The 12,289-nt window shown below is 47.4% G+C and overlaps 1 protein-coding gene across 1 annotated transcript in view; it reads right to left on the reverse strand.

Moving 5' to 3' along the window:
• SNPH (syntaphilin) overlaps positions 1-9,325 on the reverse strand; it is a 41,934-nt gene extending 32,609 nt beyond the window's left edge. The window contains exons 1-2 of the mRNA XM_055543197.1: positions 9,192-9,325; positions 8,849-8,958 (exon numbers count right to left, since the gene is read on the reverse strand). The gene's annotated coding sequence lies outside the window, so the exon portion shown is untranslated. The remainder of the gene's footprint in view (positions 1-8,848; positions 8,959-9,191) is intronic.
• Between the last annotated feature and the right edge of the window lie 2,964 nt (positions 9,326-12,289).

The raw sequence follows: 12,289 nt of genomic DNA on the forward strand, positions 1-12,289 counted from the left end.
CCTGTGACTCAACTTCCTCTTTTATAATACTACTTTCCTTGAAGAGCGGTAGGAGGATAGGCCATGTCACACATCCCTGTGCCTCTTATCATTCGCAGGGACAAGGGTTGGGACCCAGCGGGGAGAGAAGCAATTGAGGCCATAGAGAGGAGGCGCATTTGTGGGGCCATCTGCCATGTGCCACGCCCTTTTGGCAGATCATCCTCTCCTCTCAGGCACAAATGATCGATCCCTCTTTGGTAGATGAGAACATGGCCCAGGGGTGGGGGCTGGGAGGGGAGGGTGGGGAGTAAGATAATTTGTCTGCGGTCTCAGGCTGACAAGCAGCAGAACTGGAGATGAGCCAGGCCTGACTCTGAAGCCAGAGCTCACCCTGAGCAGCAAGTAGCCCCTAGGAGACCCAGGTCGGCTTCAGCTCTGTGCCCCAAATGAGAGGAAGGTGACCTTGGTCAGCGCCCTAGGCTTCGCCTCACTGCAGAGGCCACATTTGGCATACCTGTCTCCCAGGAGAGCTCAATGTCCGAAGTCTGCCACCTCCAAAAGGGAGGATGGAAGGAGGTGAGTGGTACAATAAAGAGAGGAGCAGTGGCTTGGAGGGAAGAGGGGGATGTGGTGCCAAACTAGCCTCCTAATGAGGCTTTGGGAAAGACCCAGGATTCCCTGTGCCATTTCTACCATTTAAAAAAGCTCTGGAGAACAGGGGACTGCCCTTTGCTGAGAGGTACTAACCCTACAGCCCAGCTAGACTGGTGGGCTTACCACCCTAGGACTTGCTCAGCTTACCCAGTCCTACTCCTCTCCCTTTCCCCAACCCTTCAGATCCTGCTCTAGTTCCTCCCACTAGGAAGCCTTCCCAGATAGCCCAAGCCTACGGTTACCCTTTCTCTTGGGGACGCCAGTAGCACTCACTGCTTGCATCACCTGTGACCAGTCCTATGCTAGAATTCCCGACCCTCTAGATTACAAGACTATTGAGCATCGCCATTCCACATCCCATCCCATTGCAAGAATTCCTTCTAGAACATCAAGACCTATGTGAGCAGCCTAGAGACGAGGAAGTAGCTCTCAAAACATACTGCTTCATTGCTAGATGGTTTTTCAACTTAGCATGTTTTTCCTTGAACTGAGCCTAAATTGTCCTCCCTGGCTGGCACCTGTAAGTGCTGATCTGGGGACTGCCCTTCAGGGCATGTGGAAGCCCAAGATCTCTCATGAGACTGAAATTTGAGTTTCCACATACAACTATCTTCATACCCAATGACCATATTCCATCCCAGCAGTGTGGGAAGCCATGTCCAACATGCCTGGGTTGGGGTTCCAACCCCACCACTTTCTGGCTACACGAAGTATGGCCAGTTCCTTCTTTCCACTGGTCTCAGCTTCCTCAATTATAAAAATGCCCCACCTCACCAGGTGGCAGTGCCTCACCTGTTGAATGTAGTAGCTTTATTGCTTTATTCATTAACCACTTTTTTTGAAGCAATATGGCTTAGAAGAAAGAACATAGCTCTGATGCCAAACAGACCAGCTTGTTACACAGTAGCTCCGAACAAACTTACTTTCCCTCTCTGAGCCCCAGTGTCCTCATCTATAAAATGAGGATAACATAAGCTAAGTGGGACTGAGTTGTTTTGCGTCTTATTTTTCTAACAAATGTCTTGGCCTTTCTTCTGGATCTGCCCAGTTTGCAAGGTTACTATAAAGCAGCTACCCTTTTACTGAGCACCAGCATGTGGCAGGCACAGTAAGTGTTTCAGATGAAGACTCCATTCAATCCCCATACCCACTCTCTAAAGCAGGTACTACAATCTAGCATCTAACACTCGGAAGGCACGCAATCCAATGGCAGCTGTTACTAATATTTCTATGAGCCAGGCTCCATGTATCATCCGTATATCTTTATCAGCCTCAAAATCTCCCTGAGTGGGAGGGGCTGAACGTCAGTACCTGCTTATAGACCGGACACTGTAAACACTGGCTGAATGAATGAATGGAAACATTTCTTTGCATTCCCCCACGGTGGCCCGGGTAAGGCCTGACCACGGTAGATGCTTGATGAATATTTGATTAAGTGGAGCCACAAAAACGTAAACTGTCCTCAGAGGCTTTAGTCTGAATCCCAGAATGCCTTGAAAGCACATCAGTGGGGTTCCTCCAGCTAATCAGGAGGTCCTCTCTGAGAACACTCCAGGCTTTCTTCATAATCAGATCCCAGCTTTTCCTTGGGGGTGGCTATGTGGCAGAGCTGTCAAAAAGAGACCACTTACTGTCCAGACCTCATCATAACCCAGGCAGAGGTGGTAGAACCAGCGTGGCTTCCAGAGAACAAGAAATGCCCCTCCTGCTGAGGAGATACCAGCACCTCTCCTCACACCTGCTTCTCAAGGGTAGCTTTTGTGCCGGCTTCACTGGCCATCAGTCAAATTCCCCCTTCCGAGGCTGCTGATCAAGCTTCCAAAGACCCTGTGGAAGGGAGGCTGGAAGGTTCCAGGGGGCTCAGAGGGGTTTGGAAGCCTCAGTCTCTAGAGACTCCTTCCTGACAGTGCTGCCAGAAGCGAAGGGGCACAAATTGGGCCTTTGAAGCAGGCGGCCAGAAGCAGAAGATCCAAGTGGCCAAAGTAATGTGTTCCCCTGTCTTGAAGAGAGGGAGGGCATCCCTGGTCCAGGTCTGCACTCTCAGCTTCATTTCCTTTCTCTGTCCTCATCCTCAGCCAACAGCTATGAGCACTACGTGTCTGGCATCTAACACTGTACATCAGGAAGCACAGACTGATGGCCTGACACAGACACACTTTAATGGGCGTATTTTAAAAGGCTGCCTAGTTGGTCACATTAAAAAAAAAATCAAAAGATGTCACAAACATTCAGATTTCTGTCTTATTTTTTATTATTGTAATTATTTATTTTTTGGCCATGCAGGTTGTGGAATCTTAGTTCCCCGACCAGGGGTCGAATCCATGCCCCCTGCTGTGGAAGCATGGAGTCCTAACCATTGTACAGCCAGGGAAATACCTGGGTTTCTTTCCTATAAATGAGAAGATCCAACAACATGTGACCCACATTCTTGCGTGGCAGGAGTGGCAGGCAGGCTAGCAGCTGCCTCTTTCAAGTAAATACTCTCCAATTTGCTATCATCTTCCAAAGCCCAAAATGGACAAGAGAGTTTGAGGTTCCTTCCTTTACATGTTTTATTATGGCATATGGACCTCCTCTAGTGACCTTAGGAGGTAGATAGATAGCGTCATGTCCCCATTTTACAGATGAGGAAGCAGAGGCTCTAGAGAAAAAATTGGCCAGGATTTGAGCCCAAGCAGCCTGACTTCAGAGCCAAACTCAAGGACAGTGAGTATGTGCAAAGTCACTTCAGTTGTGTCCGACTCTGTGTGACCCTATGGATTGTAGCCTGCCATGCTCCTCTGTTCATGGGATTCTCCAGGCAAGAACACTAGAGTGGATCCTCCTCCTCCAGGGGATCTTTCTGACACAGGGATTGGACCTGTGTCTCTTCTCTCTCCTGCCTTGGCAGGCAGGTTCTTTACTACTAGTACCACCTGGGAAGCTCCCTGGTCTGCTGCAAAATATGGACAATGCAATGAGACTTTTTAAAAAATATTTATTTTTATTTATTTGGCTGTACTGGGTCTTAGTTGTGGCATGTGAGATCCTGTTCCCTGACCAGGGATTGAACCCAGGCCCCTTGCATTGGGAGTTTGGAGTCTTAATCACTGGACCACTAGGGAAATTCCTGCAGTGAGTTTTTAAATAAAGCAAAATGCATCTGATTTGAAGGAATCATTTTTTTTCCCTGATTTTATATAGCCTTCTTACTTTGGGGATAAAGGTATTAAAATGTTCTTTTTCTCTCTATATGACTATAACAGTAAACAGAATGAGTGTAATTTGTCCTTATTCGGCAGAGTAAAAAGTTGGCCAACCTAGGATAGATTCTCAAATGTATTGATCTTTGAAATCTGTCTCAGGACCATTGCTCTGCTATACAGCCTTCCTGTCCAGATAGAAAGCATGTTTCTGCTACTCCTCATGGTTCAAAACCCCCCCACCTTGATCCGCATCTCATCCTATCTTTGAAGAGGTAGCTTTTGAACTGAGCCTTTCCCAAACCGTCTCTCTCCAGCAAACCCACAGAGCATGTGTTCATACCTCTAGTTATATTTATCTCATTCTTCCTCAGGTTACAGGAACCTGTGTATCATATCCACTCTTGTACCCCTTAAAGTGGTTCTAGAACAGAAGAAAGTGTTGCGGAATTGTTAACCAGTCAGTGCTTGAAGAGATCACCACCTCTGCCTATCATTTTACAGGTGTGGAAAAGCAAAGAGCCTTGCCTCAGGCCACCCAGGGAGCCCTGGCAGAGCTGAGGTCAGTCTCTTGGCCCCTCGGTGCTTGCTCTTTCCACTGTACCAGGCTGCTTCCCAGGTGTTCTCTTTCGGTTGGTTCAGCACCTCAGTTCAGAGGTGCTAGCATATGACAAACACTTCATAAATACCTGTTCATCAGGCAGTACAAAGCAGCTTGGGAACACAGGCCTCCTCTCTCTAAGGGCCCTTAGCTTCATATCATCTGCATCAAACCTCTACTCGGTGTGAGCTGCCCATCAAATGAAGAAACAGCCCCTTAGGTTCCTAGTGACCTAGATGTAGAAAGATACCCTTATGGCTCAGAAATGCAGTCCCCATAAGGCCAGAGTTCTGATCCCAGCCTTGCTGAGTAATCTTGGCTAAATGCCTTCACCTCTCCAGGTGTCGGGTGGTCTGGACAGGTGGGATAATGACATGAGGAAGAAGTCCCCAAGCCCACTGGATGGTTATAGGCACTAGACAGGCTTTCCAAGAGGAGCCTCAGAGTCCTACTTCTAGAGGCCTCTGATGACAGGGAGGGTTCCAGGCCCCCTGAGACAAATGGATGGCTCCTTTGGAACTGAGCCACAGAGTGAGTTGGGATGGTCCCTCAGATTGTGGCCACTTTTTGGGTTACTGCAGTCAAGAGTCAAAAACTCCTTGGAAACATCCTAATCTGGGTAGAACATTTATTATTATTTATTATATACAAATTTAATGCAGAAAATGGCATCATTTCTCTAAAGTCTTCCTGAGAGAGGAAGAGGCTATCCCTTTCTCCCTGTCCCATTACATCCACATCAGTGTTATCACAGCTCCTAGATGGTCCAACCATACCCACAGGCTTAGATAGTTGTCTTCCTCTATTAGCCGTGAGCTTCTTGAAATTAGGGATCGCCTGTTACTCTTTTCTGTATCCTATGTGCTTGGTCTGCTGCTGCGGCTGCTGCTGCTAAGTCACTTCAGTCGTGTCTGACTCTGTGTGACCCCATAGACGGCAGCCCACCAGGCTCCCCTGTCTCTGGGATTCTCCAGGCAAGAACACTGGAGTGGGTTGCCATTTCCTTCTCCAAGGCATGAACAGGGCCTGATAAATAAATAATAAACAAAGGCTGATCCATGTTTAGCTGGACAAGGAAACTCCACTCTTGTTCTGGGACAAGGCAGCATTTAGGCCCTTTAGAGTCATAGAGGCGTCCAGTGCATTTAGGACATGCAGAGAGAAACTGGCTAACCCGAAGTCACGCTGTCAGTGAGAAGGCTCAGACTAAAAGCAGTTCTTTCAACTCTCAGCTAAACTGTTTCTGGATCTACCACAACTTAGCTGTGTAACTCTGGGCAAGATCCTTTGTCTCACTGCCCTGGCTTCCTCACTTATAAAATGGGTAAGATTAAAGTCTAAGCCCACAGAATAGGATTATTTGAAGAGTAAGTGAACCTGTGTAAAACAGAGCACAGGACCTAGGAGGAGCTCAAAACATGTGCCCGTCATGACTGTCATTCACTCCCAGCGGTTCTCCTTGGTAAAGGGGCACCAGCCACTCATCAGCAAAGCTGAGCTCACGCTGCAAGGAAAACTTTACAGCACTAACTCACAAACTCGTCAACCCAGCAAGTTCCCCTGCAACAGTCCCTTTGGGGAAATGCCTGATCTTTTGTCATAATCTTTCACAGCTTCCCCTTCTCCAAAGCCCTAGGCACAGTTACAAGTGTACACACACCTCACAGAGACTAGAAGCGGAGGTAGCGAAACCTTTGCAAGAGCTCACCCTTTCCACTCAGATAGACCAGGTGTCGGATAACAGTTCTGCCACTTCGAGCTCTGTAGCCTTAGGAAAGTCACTCTCTCTAAGCCTCAGACTCCTCTACTTTCACATCAGTATAATCTGTTACAAGGATTACCTGAAATAGGTAATGGTCTGCTATTCCATAAATGATACTCAGAGTAATAATAGTTGTCTTACTTTTATTTAACAAAATCCACTTGACAAAATGTCAGAAGCAGAAGGAAGCTTCAGGATCATGTCTTCTCACTTTATACCTGGGGAACTAGAGGTCCTGAGAGGAGCTATGATTGGCCCAAGGTCACTCAATGCGGTGGTAGTAGAATAAGACCTGGGACCTGGGTCTCCTGATTTTTTGCTACATGTCCATTTTGACTTGTTTGATTCTCCTTATCTGCTCCTTCCCCGAAATACAAGAAGAGGCTGGAATCATTCTCTTCCCAATTTTCTTCTCTTTATGCTCATCTTTCACCAGCCAGAACCACCATCATCACTTCCCAAGGCACATCTATTTCCTTCAAGCCTGACTCAGGGAGAAGGTGAAACAACTGTTGGCCACTGGCAGTAGCAATAGTAAGAGCAATAATAATGACAACCAACAATTGGCACAGTACTATACTTAACAATGCTTTTCCCTACACTGTCAACACACTCCTGCAGTTTCTCTCTAACCTAGTTGGCTTAGGGACATAATTTCCTCAAACTTATTTGATCCAACACTTACTGAGGACCTGCTTTATGCCTAGCCATGGGCTAGAGGTTGAAGACAGAGAGAGAAAAAAGTCCAGGCCTCTGCCGGGAGGAGCTCACAAACTAATGGGGATGTAGTGGAGCTGGGGAAATAATTTCTTATGGCCCAAATGGTGCAGCAGCAACATGCCCTGCACTACCCTTATGGGGAGCCTTCTTTATCATGCTGTCAAGAGGCAGAATGTATCTGTGGAATAAACCGCAACGAGAAAGGGTGAATGTAAGGCTGAACAGGACAGCAGGAGAGACTATAAAGAATAGGAAATACAGACACCAAAGTCTTGACCTCCTTATCTCATGGAGATTCTAGTGAGAGACTCCTGGAGTGCAAGGGAGTAGGAGTGGGATCCAGGTGAAAACAGGAAGGCTTGGTCCCTGCCTCCCTGTCAGCACATAAGATTTTGATGCTTCTGTTCCCTAAGGGACTCGGCTCTTTGATGCCAACATTTTCCAAACCCAGTGCTGGGCTACATGTGCCTCCTTGGGACTACCATTTGCTGGAATGATGTCAGCATCCTTGCACCGGAAATGTTTGTACCTCCTGGTTGCTTCCCCCTCAGCCTGGCAGCCCAGCCCACTCCAGCACACATTATCCCCTGGCAGGGAACCATCTATAAGGATGTGGAAGAGACTGGTGGGGAGGTGAGAAAGCACAGGACTAAGAGGAGCCACCCCTCCCCTCTTCCTCCAGTCTACCTCCCAAGTCCCACATCCCTGAGAACCTACTATGTGCCAGGCATGGGCAGTATTTTCAGTGCTTTCATATAGGTCTCATTCAGTCTTCACGTCAACACTCTGACAAATTCTTCCCAGATTTACAGATGAGGAAATTGAAGCTTGGGGGAGGGAAGTAGCTTGACAAAGGTCATTCCAGTGATGGCATGGAGATGCCAATACAGGACTGTCTGACGCCTCCAGTTCTACAAGGCCCACACAGTCAATGCTTCCCTTGAGAAGTCCTGAGTTTAAAGAGATCAACTGAGGAAACCCCAATTATTTCATAGACCCAAGTTTAAATTCTAGATTGCTTTTAATAGAGATGTCCCCCTGACATGTAAGAGCTGCTTGAATGGCATATTAAAATCGAACAGACCATCTAATCCAACTCCTGCATTTAACAGACAAGCAGACAGACACCCACGCCTAAAGGATTTTAAGATGGCTACTTGGGGCCTCTGAGCAGGCTAAGGGACATCAAGAACCCCAATCTCTGGCACCTTCCCTCCCCCACCCTGCCTGCAGAGATCACCTTCTTTGGGGAAACAACTCCAGCCCATCCCACCTCCAGATGGACAGAGAAGGCAGAGGAAACAGGCCTCTCCTCAGACTGCAGGGGTGAGGGAGGGAATGTGGGACTCCCCTGGCTAGTTGGTGTTCCAACAGCCCAGCTCCCGGCTGAGGAGCAGAAGGAGAAATTATCACATCTCAAGGAAGCGCCAGGGAGACTGAGGCTCAGAGCTCCTACTCTAGGAGGTCAGGGGCATTTTTTTCCAGATCTACCGCAGGGCCTTGATTCTTCTCAGAGGGGAATAAGGGAAGGAAGCAGTCATTGGCACTTGACCTTGGGCTGGGTTTGAGGTTCCATCCTCCCCCCACCCTCAGGTACCCTTGCTCCTTCCTCCTCCAAGAAGGAAAGAGGCTTAAATGTTTGCCAAATGCTGGAACAGGAAGACAAATAGAAACGGGGTGGTCCCTAAAATCCCCTAAAATCGCCCACTTCGGGCATCTTCTCTGCTGCTACCAGCATCCTCTAACTGGTGAATTTTAAGGTGGTGGCGGTGGTGGGGCGCTTAGAAGGGTGTAGGGGAATGAAGGGAGGGTAAGAATGAGTCACTGTTAACCCCTCCGCGGCTGGTGTTCTCTGAGGGATTCTACCGCAGCGAGCGGCCCCCGCCCGCAGCCCGCAGCGGTGCAGCACACGCGGCCCCTCTCCCGGCTCCGCCGAGGCCTCCTCACCTGAGTCCACTCGCCCTCCGCAGCCCCGCCGGCGGCTCTCACCGCTCCGGCCCGGCTTGGCGCAGCGCCTCTGCAGTCGCTGCTGCAGCTGCCTGGCCCAGATCAGCAACCTGCGGCGGTGGGGAAAACAGACAGGGGCGGGTGAGCGTGGGCGGGGACCCGGGGCGGTCGAGTCCCCCAGCCGCTGACAGCTGGGCCGCCGCAGCCCGAAAAGCCGGGAGGGCTGGCTGACCGCTGGGCGCTCCGGCTGCTCCCCCGAGCCTCCCCTTCCCCCACCCGCACTTGGCATTTGGGCCGCGGCGGCACCGCTGGGGCGGTGGTCCCCGGAGGTCCCTGTCATCACCTGCGGAGGCTTCCATGGCTTCGGCTGCCCTGCCCAGGCCGCCGAACTGCTCTCCGGAGCCCCTGCTGGAGGCGGCTAGCTGGGTGCTCGCCGGGGCTGGGGCTGCCGGGAGGGAGGGAGGGACAGGGAGGGTGAGGTGGATGCAGGGGACCAGCCAGTCGGCGGCTCGCCGGCAGCTGCGTAAGCGCCCCGTCTTCACTTTCCTTCTTAAAGAGATAGTTAGCATCTTGCTCCAAGAGATTTCGGGAGCGGTGATGCCAGCATGCACCGAATAGGGGTGGCCTCTCCCACTTCCACACAGGCCTGTACTTAGAACCGGTGGTGGCACCTGGCCAGAGCATGTTGGCTCACTGACAGGTCGTGTGACCCTGGACGAGTCCTGTCACCTCTCTGGGCCTCAGTTTTCTCATCTGTGACATGGGATGTTGATACTAAACTCACTTCTTGTCATATGGTGGTCTTAAATAGTCATTTGATCCTAATTCCTTGAAGAATATTTTCACTCAACTACCTCTGAGTATCTAATGCAAACAGTACTCAGGTTACTTAGGAAAACGATAGTAAGAATCTTAAATATCTGAAAACAAAAAATGTTTTTCTTTGAGGTATTAAGATGATGAATCATCAGAAAGATGGAAATATAAAAACAATCAATACCTAAAATAAGTGTTCATTATACACCTTTCCCCTCTGTGTCTGTCTTCCATCCACTATCAGAGGGAAGAAGAGAAAAAACAAGTGGGAAAAGTCTAGAAAACTGGACTCTCTGCCTAGCCCTTCCACTTCTAGTCCTGTAACTTTAAATAAAGTAACTCACTCTCTGGGCCTGGATTCTTAGCTACTCTATGTGTGGGAAGCTGGGTGCAATGGGAAGCTGCTCCCTCCTTCAGAACCAGCCCTAACTATCTGATCAGTAACTCCTTTACTCAAACCATCCCTCAGTTCTTCCAATTGTTGTTTAGTTGTTAAATCATGACCAACTCTTTTGCAATCCCATGGACTATAGCCCGCCAGGATCCTCTGTCCATGGGATTTTCTAGGCAAGAATACTGGTGCAGGTTGCCATTTCCTTCTTCAGGGGATCTTCCTGACCCAGGGATCAGACCTGTCTCCTGCACTGGCAGGTGGATTCTTTACCACTGAGCCACCAGGGAAGCCAGGCCTTTCTTGACCACCCTAAATAAAATAGTGACTCCCTCCTCCTTCACTTCCTCTGCCCTAGTTTTGCTGTATTCCACCACCATATTAAATTTTTACTATTTGTAGTCTTTCATTATTACCCCCACTACAATGTACACTCCATGAAGGTAGGGACTTTATCTCTTTCCATATTCCCATTGCTTAGATGATGCCTGACACATATCACATGCTCAATAAGTATTGACTAGGTAAATGAGAGAGTAAGCATGCATTGTGCCAAGCCCTAGTTTCTATAGAACATGAGGTCAGATGTTATCCTAGTCTCTAAGATTCCTAAGTCCTTAAGTCTCTGTCTACTCTTGGCAAGGCTTAACTTGGTACCCTTCACCCTAAGCTGACTTTTCCAGAGAAGTATTTGTAAAATGAATTCTCTGACCTCATATCATGACTCTGCATTACTGGCCTGGTAAGAAATAGTTAATATTTACAATATACAATTATAATATTTGCAATATACTATATATAATAAGAAATAATTGTTTTAAGTGAACTGTTACTTTTCAGAGTTAAATCTTTTTTTGTAGCTCTAATTTGTGGTAAATCCATGATCTGTAACAATACATATAATTTCGCAAAAAATGCCTATAAATTTTTTGGCATTGGCTATATTTCCCCTCATTCATTTAAAATGAATTCTTCTGTCAGATGGCTGTATTATATTATGCTTTGTGGAAAAATACGGCAGAGCAATTGTAGTAAGAATAGGAAATTGTAGTTGAAAAAGCCATGTGGATTAAGGCCTGCTGTCTAAAAAACAAAAACCTGATGCTAAATTAGCAAGTTAACTGATGAAACATTTTATCTGCTCTAAAGCCCACCTAAATAATATAAGTGACTTACACTTGATGCAAAACCAAAGGAAGCCATGTAATTACTGTTCGTTTATCAGGAGATAATTTCTGAAATCCTCATTTAAAAATATTTTTTGTCTGTTCTCATGTTTTTTTCCTTGATACTTAGAAGACTACATTTCCCAGAAATATCCATAAGGAATTTCACCCCCCAAAAGAGAGAGGATCTCTATCCACATTACTGTCCTCTGGGATGGTGTTAGCTAGCAAAGACTCCTCAGTAACATAAAGCATGTGATTGAGAAGAAGATAGCCAATGTTTAGTTACAATAGAAATTGTAAGCAATGAGGATTTTAAACACAAAATGAATTATTCAAAAGAAACTAGTAGTTTTGCTTTTGTTTTGTACAAATTGAGAACTACTAAATTTGTTTATTTTCAAAAGCATTTCTGGTTCCAGTTTTGGGTAAGCACATTCCTCCCACTGACTGCCACAATAAACCTGAAGAAAATGCATGTAGCAGCTACTCGAGGACTCTGAAAATACTAGCAGGCAAAATGGGGTAGAAGGATAGAATTTGACACACCACTGACTAGTGAGTTTACCAATTTTGCTTCCTCTGGTATCCCCCAGCCTGATCTCAAGATAGCCCCAAATCTGGAATTGGGGAATCATCACAGAGAAGATGCCTAGTTCTGGCTTGAGGGTTAGGAAAAGAGACCCCTAATACTCAAGGTGAGTGAGGGGAATAATTTTACTTTTATTTTATAATATTTTCTTCATTATCTCATGCCCCAGTCCTCGGGAATTCTGCAGTGGTGGCTGTGGCATCTGGGACCCACAGGTCTCTAAAACTCTGAGGCAGGAAAAACTTCTCCAATCACAGTAGCTGTGGGCCTGAGAGTGTGAGCCTCTGCTGGTATTTGTGTTTTGTCTCTTTCTGTTCCTCCCACCATTTGGGTCCAGATGCAGGTGCAATTGTGGGAAGAAGTCAGGAAAACAGAGTGGAGTAAATAAAGCTACAATCTCCAGCCTTCTGGTGAACCCCAAAGAGGATGAACTAAATCATTATAAGGATAATAATAAAAAAATAGTAATTCTGGTT

Source organism: Bubalus kerabau, chromosome 13 (assembly GCF_029407905.1).
Source record: "Bubalus kerabau isolate K-KA32 ecotype Philippines breed swamp buffalo chromosome 13, PCC_UOA_SB_1v2, whole genome shotgun sequence".
In the NCBI taxonomy this organism is placed as follows: Eukaryota; Metazoa; Chordata; class Mammalia; order Artiodactyla; family Bovidae; genus Bubalus; species Bubalus kerabau.